The following is a 20556-nucleotide window of genomic DNA, read 5'->3' on the forward strand; positions in this document are numbered from 1 at the left end:
TGGTAATTGAAAATTTTATACTTGTTCTCTAAACTCGGATCAATAGATGTGGGTTAGCAGAATTTTTATGTTTTTTTGATGTAGATAATGTTAAAACTATTTTATAATGTTCTTTGTTGAAAAACTATACCTCAATGCTTTTATACATACTAATATACGTTGCTCTGTCAATTAAACCATGTAATTCAAGAGTCACCCAGATATAGGACTAAATGGGATCACAGAAAACAGGTGAAACTAGAGTTGCAAAAAACAAAAAACAAAACAAAACAAAAAAACAGTTATAATGATGGACCTTAACAGTTTTAAAAACACCCATGCAAAAAAAAAAAAAAAAAAAGAAAAGAAAAAAACACCCATGCAAAGTGATAGTCACAAAAACATCAGCTACAATAAAATAAGGTAGGCTATAAACATATCTCCTTTCTTCCATTGTATAATTTTAGCTCCTTTGTCGAAAATCAGGTGATCATAAGTTTGTGGGTTAATATCCGGGTCTTCTATTTGATTCCTTTGGTCGACGTCTCTGTTTTTATGCCAATACCAAGCTGTTCTCATTACTGTAGCTATGTAATAGAGTTTGAAATCAGGGATGGTAATGCCTCCAGAAGTACTTTTATTGTATAGGATTGTTTTGGCTATCCTGGGTTTTTTGTTTTTCCATATAAAATTGATTATTGTTTTCTCAAGGTCTGTGAAGAATTTTGTTGGGATTTTGATGGGGATTGCATTGAATCTATAGATTGCTTTTTGTAGAATTGCCGTTTTAACTATGTTGATCCTCCTAATCCAAGAGCATGGGAGATCCTTCCATCTTCTGGTATCCTCTTCAATTTCGTTCTTCAAAGACTTAAAGTTCTTGTTCAAATAGATCTTTCATTTCTTTGGTTAGAGTTACCCCAAAATACTTTATGCTATTTGTGGCTATTGTGAAAGGTGATGCTTCTCTGATTTTTCTCTCTGCTTCTTTGTATATAGGAGGGCAACTGATTTTTTGGAGTTGATCTTGTATCCTGCCACATTACTAAAGTTGTTTATCAGCTGTAGAAGTTCTTTGGTGGAGTTTTTGGGGTCGCTTATGTACACTATCATATCATTTGCAAATAAAGAAAGTTTGACTTCTTCCTTTCCAATTTGAATCCCCTTGATCTCCATATGTTGTCTTATTGCTATTGCTAGAACTTCAAGCACTATATTGAAGAGGTATGGAGAGAGTGGAGAGCCTTGTCTTGTTCCTGATTTTAGTGGAATGCCTTTGAGTTTCTCTTCATTTAATGGTGCTGGCATAACTGGGTGTCAACCTGTAGAAGAATGAAAATAGATTCATATCTATCACCATGCACAAAGCTCAAGTCCAGGGTAGAAGCCCTGGAAAGGGAGCACAGACACTCCTCAATGCCCTAAAATTGCTGGTCATTCTGCAGGGGCTTCTCACCCCAGCTACTACCTCTCTCTTCCTATCCCATCCCAGCTTGCTACCAGGCACCCCTTCCCTTCTTCAGGACCAGTAAATCCCCCAGATCAGCCTGTATGGGGGCTGGGATGGGGTTGTGAATGCAACTGGGTGGGAGTTCCTTTGTTTTGCTAACCCTGCAAGCAGCAAGCTAGGCCTTTTGTCTGCTATGTCAGGGCCAGTAAGGAGCCCTGATCTTGTACCAGAAGATACATTGGCGAGCATTTGAAGGAAGATATGGGCAGGCACCAATGCAAGAATTCCTGCAACAATCTGGAAAAAAAAAAAAAAAAAAAAAAAAACATGATAACACCAGAACCCAGTGAAAATACAATAGGAAGACTTGAACACCCTAATCCAGAAGAAGTAGAAAAAATTGTCATTATGAAAGTGATACAGTCCCTTAAACAGGATATGAAAAACTCCCTTAAAGAAATAGATGAGAAGAATAACAAAAAATACAAACAAAAAAAAAAATGAAGAAATGAAGAAATCCCTAAAAGATACCCTAGGAAACCAAGAAAAAAACAATCAAACAGATAATGGAAACAGTTCAAGACTTGAAAGCTGAAATGGAGGTAATGAAGAAAACACAAACCAAGGGCCATCCGGATATGGAAAATCTAGGTAAACGAACAGAGACTACAGAGACAAGAATAACCAACAGAATACAAGAAATAGAAGAAAGAATCTCAGATGCTGAGAGAAAATAAAGGCACTAAGCAAAGAAAATAGCAAATCCAACAAATTCTCATCACAAAACATCCAGGAAATCTGTGACACTGTGAAGACTAAAACTAAGAATAATAGGGATAGAAGAAGAAGAATTACAGCTAAAAGGTCCAGAAAATATATGCAACAAAATTATAAAAGAAAATTTTCCCAACCTGAAGAAAGATATGCCTATGAAGGTTCAAGAAGCATACAGAACACCAAATAGACTGGATAAAAAAAAAATCCCCTCACCATATAATAATAAAAACACAAAACATACAGGATGAAGAAAGAATATTAAGAGCTGCAAAGGAAAAAGTCAAGTAACTTATAAAGGTAAACAGACCAGACTTATACCTGACGTCTCTATGGAAACCATGAAAGCTAGGAGGTCTTGGATAGCTGTGCTGCAGAAATTAAGAGACAATGGATGCAAGCCCAGACTGCTATACCCAGCCAATCTTTCATTCACCATCAATGGAGAAAACAAAATATTCCATGATTAAAACAAATTTAAACAATATGTAGCCACAAATCCAGCCTTACAGAAGGTAATAGAAAAAAATCAAAAACCAAGGAACCCAACAATGCCCACAATAACTCAGAAATCTAGCAACCCTTTACCAGAACAACTCAAAAAAAAAGGGAAACACACAAACTCTACCACCAAAAAAGAAGAAAAAATAGCTGGAGTTAACAACCACTGGTCATTAATATCACTTAATATCAATGGACTCAATTCACCTATAAAAAGGCACAGGCTAAAAGATTGGATACCAAAACAGGATCCAACCTTCTTCTGTTTACACGAAACACACCTCAACAATGAAGACAGACACTACCTCAGAGTAAAGGGTTGGGAAAAGGTTTTTCAAGCAAACGGACCTAAGAACCAAGTAGGTGGTGCTATACTAATATACAAGAAAATTGACTTCAAACTAAAATCAATCAGAAGAGATAGAGATGGACACTTTATACTCATAACAGGAACAATTCATCAGGATGAAATCTCAATCCTGAATATCTATGCCCCTAATATAAAAGCACCCACTTATGTAAAAGAAACATTACTAAAACTCAAGGCAGACATCAAACCCCACACACTAATAGTAGGAGACTTCAACACTCCTCTCTCACCAATGGACAGGTCAATCAGACAGAAACCTAACAGAGAAATAAGAGATCTAATGAACCAAATGGACTTAACAGACATCTATAGATAATTCCACCCAAATAAGAAAGAATATACCTTCTTCTCAGCATCTCATGGAACCTTCTCAAAAATTGACCACATACTTGGTAACAAAATAAACTTCCACAGATACAAAAAAAATATTAGTAACCCCCGTGTCTTATCGGATCACCATGGAATAAAGTTAGAATTTAACAATAATTCCACACAAGAAAGCCTACAACTCATGGAAGATGAACAGTCAAATACTGAACCAACATTTGATCAGGGATAAAATAAAAAAGAAATTAAAGTCTTCCTTGAATTCAATGAAAATAAAGACACAACATACCCAAACCTATGGGAAAATATTAAAGTGGTGCTAAGAGGAAAGTTCATAACACTAAGTGCCCACATTAAAAAATGGAGAAAGCTCACAATAGAGACTTAACAGCACAGCTTAAAGCTATAGAAAAAAAGAAGCAGACTCACCCAGGAGGAGTAGAAGACTGGAAATAATCAAACTGCAGTCTGGAATAAACAAAATAGAAACACAATTCAAAGAATCAATAAAACAAAGGGCTGGTTCTTTGAGAAAGTCAACAAGATTAACAAATCTTTATGCAAACTAATCAAAAGGCAGAGAGAGAACATGCAAATTAACAAGATCAAAAATGAAAAGGGGACATAACAACAGACACTGAGAAAATTCAGAGAATCATTAGTTCTTACTAAAGAAGCTTATATGCCACAAAGTTGGAAAATGTAAAAGAAATGGACTTGTTTTTAGTAAGTATCATTTACGCCACAAAGTTGGAAAATGTAAAAGAAATGGACTTGTTTTTAGTAAGTATCATTTACCAAAATTAAATCAAGACCTAGTAAACAATTTAAATAGATCTATAAGTCACAAAGAAATAGAAGCTGTAATAAAAAACCTCCCAGCAAAAAAAAAAAAAAATGCCCAGGACATGATGGTTTTAATGCACAATTTTATCAGAACTTCCAAGGAGAGCTGATATCTATACTCCTTAATGTGCTTTACATAATAGAATCAGAAGAGTCATTTTCAAACTCTTTATATGAAGCTACAGTCACCCTGATTCACAACCCACAGAAAGTCCCAACCAAGAAAGAGATTTCCAGACCAATCTCACTCATGAACATTGATGTAAATATTCTCAATAAAATTCTGGAAAACCACATCCCAAAACACATTAATAAAAATTATCCATTAAGATCAAGTAGGCTTCAACTCAGAGATGGAGTGCTGGTTCAACATATGAAAATCTATCAATGTCATCTATCATATAAATAAACTGAAAGAAAAAAAACATAGGATCATTTCATTAGATGCAGAAAAATCACTGGACAAATTTAACACCCTTTTATAATACAGGTCTTGGAGAGATTACAGATACAAGGATGATACGTAAATATAATAAAAGAAATATATAGCAAGCCAACAGCTAGCATCAAATTAAACTGAGAGAAACTCAAAGCCATTCCACTAAAATCAGGAACAACACAAGGGTGTCCACTCTCACCATATCTCTTTATCATAGTTCTTGAAGTTCTAGTAATACAACATATGGAGATCAAGGCATTTTGAATTGGAAAGGAAGAAGTCAAACTTTCATTATTTGCAGATGATATGATAGTGTACATTAGTGACCCCAAAAACTCTACCAAAAAACTCCTTCAGCTGATAAATACCTTCAGTGATGTGGCAGGTTACAAGATCAACTCAAAAAAATCAGTAGCCCTCCTATACACAAAGGATAGAGAAGCACAGAGGGAAGTCAGAGAAACTTCACCTTTTATGATAGTCACAAATGACATAAAGTATCTTGGGGTAACTCTAACCAAGGAAGTGAAAGATCTATTTGACAAGAACTTTAAGTCTTTGAAGAACGAAATTGAAGAGGACACCAGAAAATGGAAGGATCTCCCATGCTCTTGGATGGGTAGAATCAACATAGTAAAAATGGCAATTCTACCAAAGGCAATCTATAAATTCAATGTAATCCCCATTAAAATCCCAACAAAATTCTTCACAGACCTTGAGAGAACAATAATCAATTTTATATGGAAAAAATAAACAGGATAGCCAAATCAATCTTATACAATAAAGGAACTTCTGGAGTATTACCATCCCTGACTCCAAACTCTATTACAGAGTTACAGTATTGAAAACAGCTTGGTATTGGCATAAAAACAGAGAAGTCGACCAATGGAATTGAATAGAAGACCCAGATATTAACCCACAAACCTATGAACACCTGATTTTTGACAAAGGAGCTAAAAGTATACAATGGAAGAAAGGAAGCATCTTCAACAAATGGTGCTGGTATAACTGGATGTCAACCTGTAAAAGAATGAAAATAGATCCATATCTATCACTATGAACAAAACTCAAGTCCAAATGGATTAAAGACCTCAATATTATTCTGAACATGCTGAACCTGATAGAAGATAAAGTGGGAAGTAGTCTACAACACATGGGCACATGAGACCACTTCTTACGTATAACCCCAGTAGCACAGACATTAAGGGCAACAATGAATATATGGGACCTCCTTAAACTTAGCAGCTTCTGTAAAGCAAAGGACACTGTCATTAAGACAAAAAGGCAACCTACTGACTTGGAGAAGATCTTCGCCAACCCCACATCAGACAAAGATCTGATCTCCAAAATATATAAAGAACTCAAGAAACTAGATTTTAAATTGCCAATTCCTCCAATTAAAAAATGGGGCACTGAACTGAACAGAGAATTCTCAACAGAGGAAGTTCAAATGGCCAAAAGACACGTAAGGTCATGCTCAACCTTCTTAACGATAAGGGAAATGCACACAACTTTGAGTTATCATATTACACCTGTCAGAATAGCTAAAATCAAAAACACCAATGATAGCCAATGCTTGAGAGGTTGTGGAGTAAGGGGAACACTCATCCATTGCTGGTGGGAATGCAGACTTGTTCAACCACTCTGGAAATCAGTGTGGCGGTTTCTTAGGAAATTTGGGATCAACCTACATCAAGTTCCAGCAATACCACTCTTGGAAATATACCCAAAGATGCCCTATCATACAACAACAGCATTTGTTCAACTATGTTCATAGTAGCATTATTTGTAATAGCCAGAACCTGGAAACAACCTAGATGCCCCTCAATGGAAGAATGGATAAAGAAAATGTGAAATATATACGCATTAGTGTATGACTCAACGGTAAAAAAACAATGACATCTTAAATTTTGAATGCAAATGGATAGAAATAGAGAACACTATTCTGAGTGAGGTAACCCAGACCAAAAAGATGAATATGGTATGTACTCACTCATTAGTGGATTCTAGCCAAAAACAAAGGACATTGAACCTATAGTTGGTGATCCTAGAGAAGCTAATTAAAAAGGTGAACCCAAAGGAAAAAAATGTAGTTATCCTCCTGTATATTGGAAGTATTCAAGATTTCCAGGCAAAATTTGAGAGCTTGGGATTGGGGATGTAACTGGGGTAAGGGGAGATGGGGAAAGAGAAGTGAGAATGAGAGGATGGGGAGAGCTTGGGGGAATGGGAAACTTGGGATTTAGGAGGAGTGGATATGGAAACAGGGAAGCATATATCTTAATTAAGGAAGCCATTTGAGGGTCGGCAAGAGACTGGACTCTAGAGGGGTTCCCAGCTGTCCAAGGAGATGTCCCTAGCTTGTTCCTTGAGCAGCTGAGGAGAGGGCCCCTGAACTGACCCTATACTCTAGCCACTCTGATGCATATCTTGCATATCACCATAGAACCTTTATCTGCTGATGGATGGAGATAGAGACAGAGACCCACATTGGAGCACCGGAATGAGCTCCCAAGGTCCAAATGAGGAGCAGAAGGACAGAGAACATGAACAAGGAAGTCAGGACCATGAGGGGTGCTCCCACCTACTGTAAAGGTGGAGCTAATCTAATGGGAACTCACCAAGGCCAGCTGGACTGGGACTGATGGAGCATGTGATCAAACCGGACTCCCTGAATGTGGCTGACAATGAGTGCTGACTGAGAAGCCAGGGACAATGGCACTAGGTTTTGATTCTATTCCATGTACTGGCTTTGTGGGAACCTAGTTTGTTTGGATCCTCACCTTCCTATACCTGGATGGAGGGGGAGGTCCTTGGACTTCCCACAGGGCAAGGAACCCTGACTGCTCTTTGGACTGGAGAGGGAGGGGGAGTGGGAATGGGGAAGGGGGAGGAAAATGGGAGGAGGTAAAGGAGGGGAAAATTTGTAATAATAATAATAAAATAAAATAAAAATTTATAATAAAAAAATAAAAATGCTAAGTACTTAAGAATGTGAGCTGTGGCCATCCTAGGTCAAATATTGTACTGCCTGCTAGTCTTGCCATGTCCAGCATTGTGGAGCTGCTCGTGCCTCTGAGCCATGCACACCGCCACAAAGCTAATCCACCTTGCCATTAAACAAGCTGCAGCAGTTTTCTCATCAACCCAATTCAAATGCTCTTTCTCCTGCAAGAGCCAGAAGTCATGCTGGCAGCTTAGCCCAGAAATCTGGCATTTTAAAATGGCCACAGCTTTTTACCTGCTATGGCCGAATCAGGAAAATATCTCTTAAAGGAGCTGCTCCATACCTCCAGAAAATAGCAAGAAGCTGTGTCAAACTCTGTATTTGTGTGTCTAGAATTACTTTTAAAGCTTTTTCAGTTTTTTTTTTTTTTTGTGTGTGTGTGGATGTAGTTAGCCACATTGGCTTGCCAATTTGTTGGAGGAAGGAGAGAACCACTTGTTTGTCCCAGCCACCTGGCTAACTTACTCCCAAAATAATGACACAGAAACTACATTCATTATATCACTGCTTGGCCCATTAGCTCAAGCATCTTATTTGTTCACTCTTACATCTTAATTTAATCCATTTCTAATATCTGTGTATCACCATATGGTAGTGTCTTACTGGCAAAGATTCAGCATGTCTGACTCTGGCAGCTCCATGGTGTCTCTCTGGCTCCACCCTTCTTTTTCCCAGCACTCAGTTCTGTTTTCCCTGTCTACCTAAGCTCTGCCCTATCAACAGGCCAAGACAGTTTCTTTATAATGACAACACACAGAAGGGACTCCCACGTCATTTAACCTTCAGGCATATTTACCACATTTACTGTCCTAACTACAAGATTCTTTCTTTTAATATTTTTCTCTTCCTACTCCTCTCAGAACTAAGTAGGCCATCTATTTTCTTATGAGATGTTTTAAATCTCTTCTCATATATATATAAAACCTGTAAAATCTATAATATATATAATATAATTTACAGTATATTTTTTGCTATTACACCAGCATAAAAATCTTCAGGTTTTTCTATTTTCTCAAAAATACATTTATTACATAAATGCCTATTTATGTAATAGTGAAGAACTATCTCCATATTGCTCATACAAAAATAAGAATATGGCTTCTTCTACAGATATAAATTATAGAGCCTGGCTAGCTAACTTCTCAGTACATAATCCTTAGGAAATATCAATCAGCTTATATGTTTTTGGTCAGTTAGAAACACTTTAGTTTTCTGATGGTTCTATTTTTTTTTTCAAATTCCATTTAATCTTTTTAAAATTTTCTGAATGAGGATACTGATTTATCATGATTTTTATGTTTATATCTTACAGCAGGTACTGAGTATTCAGTGAAAAAGCATATTCTTATGTCTAATATATTTTACGATTTCTAGAGCTGAAATTTTATCCTTTAACAAGTTTGCTACAAAAGGGATGAATTGCTGACTAGACTATAACGTCTCTTCAAGTCCTGCCTAATAGAGAGAGAGTATGCATTTGACTGTTAAATCACTTATGGTAGCAGGTTTGATAGTGGAATATATGCTGTCCTCAGAAACAAAGCACAAAAGTCTGAAAAAATAAACCAGATATTTCTACCTGAAAAGACATAGATTAGTAGAGTTAGAATCTTTTGATGTTATTTTGTGAATTCCATCAGCGTGTAGCACATTAATCAGTAGAAAGTGAAATCCTTACAGTTTGATACGCTGGTGACAGAAAACCAGTTTAACACAGAGGATAAAATTTCAGAAAGGAAGGGTGAAGTCCCAGAATGGGGCTTATAAAACTGGAGTGTGTGGTTTGAATATAAACTGCCGAATCACATGACATTGAAATACCTAGACCAGAATGGCCAGCACAGTGTCACAGTAAAATACTAAAAATAATGAGACTTAAAGGTAAGCAGAGTTATTAGCTGAGTGACAAGTCTGTGAGACTGTGTCATTTGCATCATTAAGGAATTTGAGCATAACAAAAGGATTTCTACTTAGTAGGTCTTTGTCTTTAAAAACAGTTAAAAATGGCAAGCAGTTGAAGTGACCACAGGAGGTTCAGTGACCTTGTTTAAGAAATTAATCTTGTCCTGTAATTGAGAAATTTGGAGAGAATATAAAATTTAGGCGACAAGAAATTTGTGAATTAACCACAGTTGAGATTTACCTGAAATAAGAAAAGCTATAAAACATTAGGAGGTATCTATCAGAGTGACTAGAAAGAGAATGGTAAACTCTTCTGGTATCTAGTTGGGTGACTTCATCACAGATCTATTTCCTGTGACAAAATGTCTTGATGTATCTATCTCACTGTTATCTGTCAATGGAATATCCAAATTATTTCTTGTTTTCATGGCTAACATTTAATTTCATGATTTACCTTAACTATTTGATATTATGCCAATAAAGTTGTTGAACTACTACTTTTAAACAATTCAAAACATGAGTGTCTCCAAAACTATAAAAATAACATGTGTCTTATAAGAGTTTGTCATTTCTTGTAGTTGAATCATATAAAATGAAATGTGTCATGAATATCTGAAAACATTATTTTTTTATCTCATAAATGGATCTAAGGAATAGCTTAGTTTTACATACCCAGTATTTATTGAACTTATATCTTTGTAAATACCATTATTATTTATCTATTTCTCCCATAGTTGTACAACCTTATGAATATTGAGTAAAAGGATAGTTGAAAACAAATAACTTTCTACAACAATTAAATATATATACAAGTAAAATTTATATTACTAAGATTGTCTAATTTTAATAAACTAATAAGATTTTCTGAAAAATACAATAAATTGTCACTTCCACATTCTTTGAGTAATAGAAAAAAATTGTTCTTATGTTTTAGAAAGGGTATTTGCAATTTGTATCAAGAATGTGGGTACAAGTGTGAGAACATGCTTGTAATCACAGCATTGAGAAAGTAGAGACAGTGACATTATAAATTTCTGGCCAGATAAGATTACATTTTAATATTTCTCTTCCAAGTAAAAAAAGAACTAAGTAAAAAATAAAACTCTTTATTAATAATGTGTCCTGTGTTTAAAATAAAAAAAAAAATTCTGAAGGAGGTAAATAGATCTAACTTTATGGCAAAAATTATAATATTATACAATTAAAAACTAAATCCCCCACTAACATGGAAATGGCTATATAAATCTAAATGGGATATAAAATACAGTGATAGTTATGAATCAAAATAATAAAAATATAATTTCATGAATGACTCATAAATCTTCATACTTTATGAAATTCTCTAACTGAAATCTGATGTAAACTAAAAAAAGAAAACTGAAGGCCCATTCTATATTTATTAATTTTATACACCATATACCTGAATATTTATTATAAAATTAATCAAAACAAATTTGCTATTATATTAAAATTATATACTTTATACTATATGAATTTTTAATTAGTGAGTGATATATCATTGAATTACATATATGTATTTTTAAAGTAAGTAACTGGTACTAGAGGGATGGTTTGGCATATAAACACATATAGTGTTCCTGTAGAAAACATAAATTTCATTCTCAGCACCCATAATAGAGAGCTCATAGTTTGTTGAGGGATTGCTGCTGCTGCCTGTTTTATGATCCCCATTTTTCATGGGGCAGGTGGTGAGAAGACTTGGAAACAATGACACAGACTCTAAGAGGTTATAATATAGAAGCTCTTTATTGTAAAAAGGTCAGGCATTTTTATGGGGTTAGGGATATTAAGCTGCTGCAGAAACAGTTTTGGTTGGTCCTTTTGAAACTGGTGGTGACTGCCAGCATATTGTGATTGGCTATGTGTGTGTGCCATTAATTATTATGCTTTTGATATACTGAGAGGTTTTTTAGGACAATTTTCCTTATTCATTTTGAGTTTGCATGTAGTTATTTATGCTTGTCCTATTGACCTGTTTTATTTCACCCTTTAATTTGATTTTTATTGGGTGACCAAGTAGGAATTATGAATTTTTCATAAACCCACCTCAGGGATCTTCTAGGAATTTTTTGGGGGGGCTGTGAATGTCTTACTTTGGCCTGCCAGATAGGCTCTTATCCATATTTGATTCCCAATACTCAAAGTGTTGGGTTCCCAAAAGGTCCTAAGAAGTCAGAACAAGGGGAGACTTTTAAGAGAACTAGGGCTTTAAATTTCCTCCTGTATTTGTGTTAGCCAAGCGTGGACAACCTCCCTTGGAGGTTTTGGTCCACTATGGTCCATAGCTGGTAACACCTGGTATATTGACTTGTTCACCCACTGATGACTGTTTCTTAGCTATAGGAGAGAAACGTTTTATTTTTATTTATTTTATTACTTAAAAATACCAATACAAATTCCCACTCCCTCCTCTCCTCCCAGTCTCTTTCCATGGTCTCTACAGACCCTCCACTCAACCCCTCTCCAATCTTAAGAGAGGGTAATGCACCCTGCCCTCTGTAAAGTCCAAAGCCCTCCCTACTACATCTAGATTGAGCAAGATATACACCCAAAAAGCATAGGATCCCAAGAAGCCAGTATATGCAATAGAGACACATTCCAGTGTCACTATCAGTGCCCCCTCAGTTTGCCCCCAACTGTCAACTCACTTCAGAGGGACTTGGTTGTTTCCATGCTCATTCACTCCCAGTCCAGTTGGAGTTGGAGAGCTACAATTAACTCAGGCAAAATGTCTCAGTGGATGAACCCCTCATGGTCTCGAATTCCTTGCACATACTCTTACTTCTTCCACTCTTAAACTGGACATTGGGAGCTCAGTCCAGTGCTCCTATGTGGATCATTGCTCTGTTCCCATCTGTTGTTGGATAAAGGTTCTATGGTGACATTTAAGATAATCATCAGTCTGACTACAGGGTAAGGCCAGTTCTAACACCCTCTCCTCTATTGCTTAAGGTCTTAGCTGGGGTCACGCCTGTGGATTTATGGCCATTTTTCTAGAGCCAGGTTTCTTGCTAAATCCATAATGGCTCCCTCAATCAATATACCTCTTTCCTTGCTCTCATATCTGTCATTCCTCCATCTTGACTATCCCATTCCCTCAAGTTCTCCTCAACCTCCTCTTCTTCCCTTTGTTCTACTCCCTGCCCCCATGCTCCCAAATTTTTTGTCTGATTCCAATTTCCATGTAGGTTTATATATGCTTGTCTTTGGGTTCACCTTATTACTTAGCTTCTCTAGGACTGTGAACTATAGGCTCAATGTTCTTTGTTTATGATTAGTATCAATTTATGAGTGAGTGCATACCATATTTGTTTTTTTGGGGGGTCTAGGTTACCTCACTCAGGATAGTGTTTTCTTATTCCATCTGTTTTCATGCATCTTTCAAGATGTCATTGTTTGTTACTGCTGAAATGTATAGATGTGTCACACTTTATCCATTCATCAGTTGGCGGGCATCTAGTTTGTTTCCAGATTCTGGCTACTACAAATAATGCAGCTATAAACATAATTGAACAAATGCTTTTGTATTATGATGGAGCATCTTTTGAGTATATTCCCAATAGTGATATTGCTGGATCCTGAGGTAGGTTGACACCCAGGTTTCTAAGAAACTGCCATACTGATTTCCAAAGTGGTTGTACAAGTTTGCATCCTACCAGCAATGGATGAGTGTTCCCCTTGCTCCACACCCTCTCCAGCATAAGCTATCATTAGTGTTTTTAAATTTAGCCATTCTGACAGGAGGAAGATGGTATCTCAGAGTTGTTTTGATTTGCATTTCCCTTAAAGCTAAGGAAGTTGAACATGTCCTTATGTATCTTTTGGTCATTTGTAATTCTTCTGTTGAGAATTCTCTGTTTAGTTCAGTATACCACTATTTAATTGGGTTATTTAGAATTTTAATATTTAATTCCTATATATATTGGAGATCAGTCCTTTGTCTTATGTGGGGTGTGTGGAGATTTTTTCCCACTCAGTAGGCTTCCTTTTTGTCTTATTGACTGTGTCCTTTGCTTTACAGAAGCTTCTCAATTTCATGAGGTCCCATTAATTTATTGTTGTTCTGTCGGGTGGTGGTGGCGCACGCCTTTAATCCCAGCACTTGGGAGGCAGAGGCAGGCGGATCTCTGTGAGTTCGAGACCCATCTGGTCTACAAGAGCTAGTTCCAGGACAGGCTCCAAAACCACAGAGAAACCCTGTCTTGAAAAACCAAAAAAAAAAAAAAAATTTGTTGTTCTTATTGTCTGTGCTACTGGGGTTATATTTAGGAAGTAGTCTCCTGTGCCCATGTATTGAAGGCTACTTCCTACTTTTACCTCTATCAGGTTCTTTGTGGTCATGTTTATATTGAGGTCTTTAATACATTTGGACTTGAATTTTGTTCATGGTGACAGATATGGATATATTTTCATTCTTCTACAGGTTGACATCCAGTTATGCCAGCACCATTTGTGGAAGATGCTTTCTTTTTTATTGTATAATTTTAGCTTCTTTGTCAAAAATTAGGTGGTCATAGGTGTGTGTTATAATATCTGTGTCTTCAATTTAATTTCATTGGTCAACCTCTCTGTTTTTATGACAATACCAAGATGTTTTCATTACTGTAGCACTGAAATAGATCTAGATGTAAGGGATGGTAGTGCCTCCTGAATTTCCTTTATTGTACAGGATTGTTTTGAGTATTTTGGTTTTTTTTGTTTTTCCATATGAAGTTGATTATTGTTCTTTCAAGTTCTGTGAAGAATTGTGTTGAGATTTTGATGGGGATTGCAATGAATCTGTAGATTGTTTTTGGTACAAATGCCATTTTTACTATGTTGATCTTCCTATCCAAGAGCATGGGAGAACTTTCCATTTTCTAGTATCTTCTTCCATTTCTTTCTTCAAAGACTTAAAGTTCTTGACAAATAGGTTTTTTCACTTCCTTAGTTAGTGTTACCCAAAGATATTTTATGTGATTTGTGGCTATTGTGAAAGTTGTTTCTCTGATTTCCTTCTCAGATTCTTTATCTTTTGTGTATAGGAGGGATACAGAATTATTTGAGTTGATCTTGTATCCTGCAACTTCATTGAAGGTATTTAATCAGCTGTAACGACGTAAATGAATGCAGACAGATTATAAAAATATATACAGCTTTAATGAGGAAATAGACTTACAGGACCACAGGTTCCCGCGGAGAAAAGGAAAGCAGAGCAAAAAGGGCTGCTGGGATCATGCCTGGCAGATTTATCAGTAAACATTAGCCCGAGGCGAACACGCCCCCAATGGGTGCGGCTTATCCCTACAATCAACTGTGGGAGTTCTCTGGTAGAGATTTTGGAGCATGTATACCCACTATCATATCATCTGTAAATAACAAAAGTTTGAGTTCTTCCTTTCCAATTGGAATCCCCAGATCTCCGTATGTTGTCTTATTGCTATTGCTAAAATTTTAAGAACAATGTTAAAGATATATGGAGAAAGTGTACAGCCTTGTATTTCTGATTTTAGTGGAATTACTTTGAGTTTCTCTCCATTTAATTTAATGTGTGTTGTCTTGCTGTATATTGATTTTATTATATTTAGATATAATCCTTGTAGTCTCTCCAAGACCTTTATTATGAAGGAGTGTTAAATTTTGTCAAATGCTTTCTCAGCATCTAATAAAATGATCGTATGTTTTTTCTTTCGTTTTACTTATATGATGGATTACACTGATAGATTTTGTGTGTTAAACAAGTCCTGCATCTCTGGATAAAGCCTACTTTATTATAATGGATGATTTTTTGATGTGCTATTGGATTAGGTTTGCTAGTATATTATTGAGTATTTTTGCACTTATGTTTATGAGTGAGATTGGTCTGTAATTCTCTTTCTTGGTTGAGTCTTTGTGCAGTTTTGGTATCAGGGTAATTGCAGCCTCATAAAAAGTGTTTGGCAACCACCCTTCTGTTTCTATTATGTGGAAAACTTTGAGGATTATAGGAATTAGCTCTTCTTGAAAGTTATGGTAGAATTCTGTACTAAAGCCATCCGACCCTGAGCATTTTGGTTAGGAGGTTTTTGATGACAGCTTCTATCTCCTCACAGCTTATGGGTCTATTGAAATTGCTCACCTGGCCTTGATATAATTTTTGTAGATGATATCTATCTAAAAAAATCATCCATTTATTTTCTATTTTCCAATTTTGTGAAGTACAGGCTTTTGTAGTAGGTCCTAATGATTCCCTGAATTTCCTCAGTGTCCATTGCTATGTCCCCCTTTTCATTTCTGATCTTATTAATTCATGTGTTCTCTCTCTGCCATTTGATTAGTTTGGATAAGAGTTTGTCAACATGTGGATTTTTTCAAAGAACCAGTTCTTTGTTTCATTGATTCTGTCTGTGGTTTTCTGTGTTTCTATTTTGTTGATTACCACCCTCAATTTGATTATTTCCTACTCCTTCTGGGTGAGTCAACTTCTTTTTTTCTGAGTTTTGAGGCATGTTGTTAGGTCTCTGATGTAAGTTTTCTTTATGTGAGCACTTAGAATTATGAACTTTCCTATTAGAACTGTTTTCATAGTGTCACATAGGTTTGAATATGTTGTACTTTCATGTTCATTGAATTCAAAGGTTTTAATTCATTTCTTTATTTCTTCCTTAACCCAGGGGTGGTTAAATAGTTGACTGTTCAGTTTCCATGAGTTCGTAGGTTTTCTAGGAGTAGTAATGTTTTTGAATGTTAACTATACTCCATGATGATCTGACAGGACACAGTGGATTACCCCAATATTTTTTGTATTTATGGATGTTTTCTTTGTTACCAAGTATGTGATCAATTTTAGAGAAAGTTCCACGAGGTGCTGAGAAGAAAGTATATTCATTTTTGTTGGGATGGAATCTTCTATAGATGTCTGTAAGTCCATTTGATTTATTAACTCTGCTAGTTCTATTATTTCTCTGTTAAGTTTCTGTCTGTTTGACCAGTTTATTGTTGAGAAAGGAATGCTGAAATCTTCTACTATTAGTGTGTGGGGTGTGATATGTGATTTAAGTTTTAGTAATGTTTCTTTACATATGTGGGTGTTCTTGTATCAAGGCATAGATATTCAGGATTGAGACTTCATATTTATGAAATGTTTCTATTATGATTATAAAGTGTACTTCTCCATCTCTTGTGATCAATTTTAGTTTGAAATCATTTTTTTGATATTAGTATAGCTACACCTTCTTGTTTCTTAGGTCCATTTGTTTGGAAAACATTTTCCCACCACTTTACTCTGAAGTAATGTCTGTCTTTGAGGTTGAGGTGTGTTTCTTATAAACAACAGAATGCTGGATTTTATTTTCATAGACATTCTCTTAGCCTGTGTCTTTTATAGGTGAATTGAGATCATTGATATTAAGCAATATTATAGGAGAGACACTTAAGCAGAAATATTAGAGCCACCACCACCCATCCCATAAGGCACCATGCAACAAGTTTAGAGGTGTCTTTCAGGGATTTTATGTGATACTAAACTTGGTCAAAGAACATGATCCAATAGTTCCATTCATATTGTGTAAAGTTTCAAACATTCTGATTAAATGTTTTCATCTGGGCAATGTTACAACAGGCAAAACTTGTGCAAATTTTTAAGGACAAATTAAATTTGTGATGTTGGAACATAGCATGCTCCAGCAAAGACAAGAATGTTGTCATAGTAATAGTTAGGTGATCTACTCTGTGGTTTCAGGTTGGTAGCATTACTGGGAGCCTTGTATGTGACCTGATATGGGATATTTGAGAGGGGTTTCCTCTGGTCTACAGTAAGTCTTGGAAGCTTGCATGGTTTTGGAGATAGAATCATTTCGGAGACTTTAATTTTGCAAAAGGTAATATTTTAGATATTCACAAGACTTTAATTTTGCAAACGGTAATATTTTAGATATTCACGTGACATAGCAGCAATCTAAGAAAATATGTATGGGTTAGTATTGGGTCATTTTCAGTACCATAAGGACCAGCAATAACATCCATAGTTGTACTGATCTAGAATTTGGTTGGGTATAAGCCCTTTCCTTATGTTGAACTCCCATTATTTTTAGCTCCCAAATAGCTTTCTTGGCATCTATAAAGAATATATTGACTGAAGATGCATTTTTGATGGTGTGGCATTTATTTATTTATTTATTTATTTATTTATTTTATTTTATTTTTAAGTGGGGAAGACAGAAAGTTGTTTTTCCTGATGGAAATGATTATTCAGAATGTCCATACTGGGACCTAGCAATCAATTTATCACAGATATCCTCTCTATGTGGTTGTCTGTTTTTCCTATATTTACTTAAAACAATATCTCTGCAGTCTATAATTATAATTTTATCTCCTGCATCAGGGAGTATATCAAGTACCACGAACAAATGTTGACTTTCCTGAAGGGTAGCAAACAGTTTATTTTTTATAGATTATCCCTGGAAACTGGCATAGAATACAAAGAATGAGCAGAAGAAACACTCTGCTCCAACATTAGCTATGGAAGAGGACCTAAAAGTGTTCTATAATGCCCTCAAACTAACTCACAAAGACATCAAATTCTCTATTAAGGTTGATTACAATGCTATTCAAGAAACCGCAGCTGGGAGAACAAAAGTATTGAAGTAATCTGTCCTTTTAAATTAAATCTACTATGCTTCTGAAAATAAAGAGATCTGCTTTGTGGAATTAGAACCAGTTCACCTGAATCATTGAAAAACCAAGGCACACCACTTACCTTCATGCACCAGGAGAGTGAAGTCTTAGTCCAGTCTATCATTCACATCACTACCCACTGGGAGCTTTTATAGTCTCATTCCCAACATTAGACTTTTTGTGATTTAGGGCTTTTGGTCTTTGGATGAGCCTTTGGACAATCCCTATGTAAGTGGCCTGGCTGTCCATGTCCCCAGAAAATATAGTCTGATGGGGCAGAATTATTGTTCTCATCAAATTTGGCATTGGCCAAAATGTTGATGAAAGCCATAAGAGAAGAAATGGGCTCATTATGTTTGTCAATGTTATGGGTAGCCAAGGCCCACTTATGAATGTTTCCATTTCAATCAGATGTGATGATATTGTGGGTGATGGTGGTAATCATCTCTCAAGTGAGCTGTTCAATAAAGATATTCTTTGTAGCACAAGATGGGCCATGCATTTTAACAGCGTTTTTGACATGGGTTAAAAAAATCAGAAAATGTCTCTGCAACTTGATGGGCAAGACTGTGGAAATAGCCGACATTCTCCTGGGGCATACAAAGTGTGAGGGCCTTGAAGGCTAGGTCAGACACTTGTTGGAAATAGGCATGGGTGCCAATCATAATGTGTGGGACAAGATCAGCATATTGCCTTTGGCCAGGAAGCAAAAAATGAAGTTCAAATTGCAAATTTGTATGGACATGGTTGTCCCTTACATCATCAAAAGCAGAGCACCATTCTAGGAAAACTAGGTGTCAAGGACTGTCTTCATCATGGAGTACCAATCAGAATGGGTTGAAGATGCATGGCCCATTATCTGAGTACTTGATCAAAATAAAAAAGTCAGGGTAGCATCAGTTGCCCTCACACACACACCTTCATGGCTACCAGCATGCTTCTGGCCCTGCTGCAACTGGGAGGGCACATAACTGACAAGGATAATATCACAGGAAACTCCAGGCTCCACAGGAATGGGATGCACATGGAAGTGCTCAAGCATATCAAAAATGAACTGAAACCACAGATATTAGACCCTTGTAATTCAATGACAAATGCAGGAGCTTGACCTTGCCATGAAAGTTGAAAGTGGGAACATACTCACAGTTTGTCTCACTGTGACATAATAGTGACATAACACCAGGGGAGCCAGTGTCTCCTTCCAGCACTATCTAGGCAGCCTTGAGTGTAGAGAGCATGCCATGAAACCAAGGATATCCTGAGAGGGGTTGATTTTCCTCCTGGCACCTCTGACACACACTGGAAAAGAAATGACCTTCTGACTGCTTCTGAAATCTCCAGAGGAATTTATGGCTTTAAGAGTAGATGAACTGTACTTTTGGGGGCTCCTCCTAAATGGGAATGTGAGGGGACTATTGTGGAGAAAACAATTTGATTGAGTCAATGTGGGAGGCAGCAAAGGTGGCAGAAGTAGGGAAGAAGAACACTGGCTGGTTGGTAGGAAAGGCTCTCATAAGTTTCTTGAGACAGGAAGTCCTTACTCTCACTGTGCACCAGCAGCAGATACTGGCTTTGCAGACTTTCTAAATTATTTAGGCTGTGCAACTTCCTGCTGTCTGTGTTATCCTTTGTAAGGAAGGACGTTCTAGGGGCCAAGGGAAGGGCCATGGGATGAAAGCAGATAGCAGGGTAGATTCCTGGACTCAAGCACTCCTGAATGTCACAATCCCAGACCTTCATATGAAGTGTATCAGTTGTCTCCAGAATGTGCTCTGAAGAATCTTCTACCGAAACCAAAAATGTGTTCTCCCTGTCAGGCATGTCTAGGCCTATGGCTGTGCAGAAATCAATGACAGTAGAACAGGGAATGCTGAGTCAGGCCCAGGACGCTTTGGGTGGTATGGAAAATTCAAGCTACTTCCTCTTTCATCTTCTTCTTCACTTTGAGGCAGTAGGCCACAATTCTGACCCAGAGACTGACCTCTTCCCCACTCTGGCAGGCCTCATTTTCTTTATCCCACAGGAAATGTGAGTGCACTATCAGCTTGTTCCACAGTTCCACATTACAAAACAATCAGATCTGCAGCCTCATGATGCAGGACAATCAGACACAATAGAGAGTCAAGTCAAAGCAGCAACTCAGTTTATTACTGTAAATTTCAGCTTTTATAGGTTGTGACATTATGTGATGTGGGGGTACCTCCAGTAGTGAGAGACATCCAAGTGCTCCCTTTCGATCGAGGGCCATCTACCTAGATTTTGCTGTCTCATCCTCACTGGTTAGCTTTGAGAATATCCTTCAATCT

The 20556-nt window shown here is 36.7% G+C and overlaps 1 pseudogene; it reads right to left on the reverse strand.

Annotated features, from left to right (window-relative positions):
• Positions 1 to 19121: 19121 nt before the first annotated feature.
• LOC130874195 (SH2B adapter protein 1-like) lies at positions 19122 to 20164 on the reverse strand (annotated as a pseudogene).
• Between the last annotated feature and the right edge of the window lie 392 nt (positions 20165 to 20556).

Source organism: Chionomys nivalis, chromosome 5 (genome assembly GCF_950005125.1).
Source record: "Chionomys nivalis chromosome 5, mChiNiv1.1, whole genome shotgun sequence".
NCBI classification, from domain to species: domain Eukaryota; kingdom Metazoa; phylum Chordata; class Mammalia; order Rodentia; family Cricetidae; genus Chionomys; species Chionomys nivalis.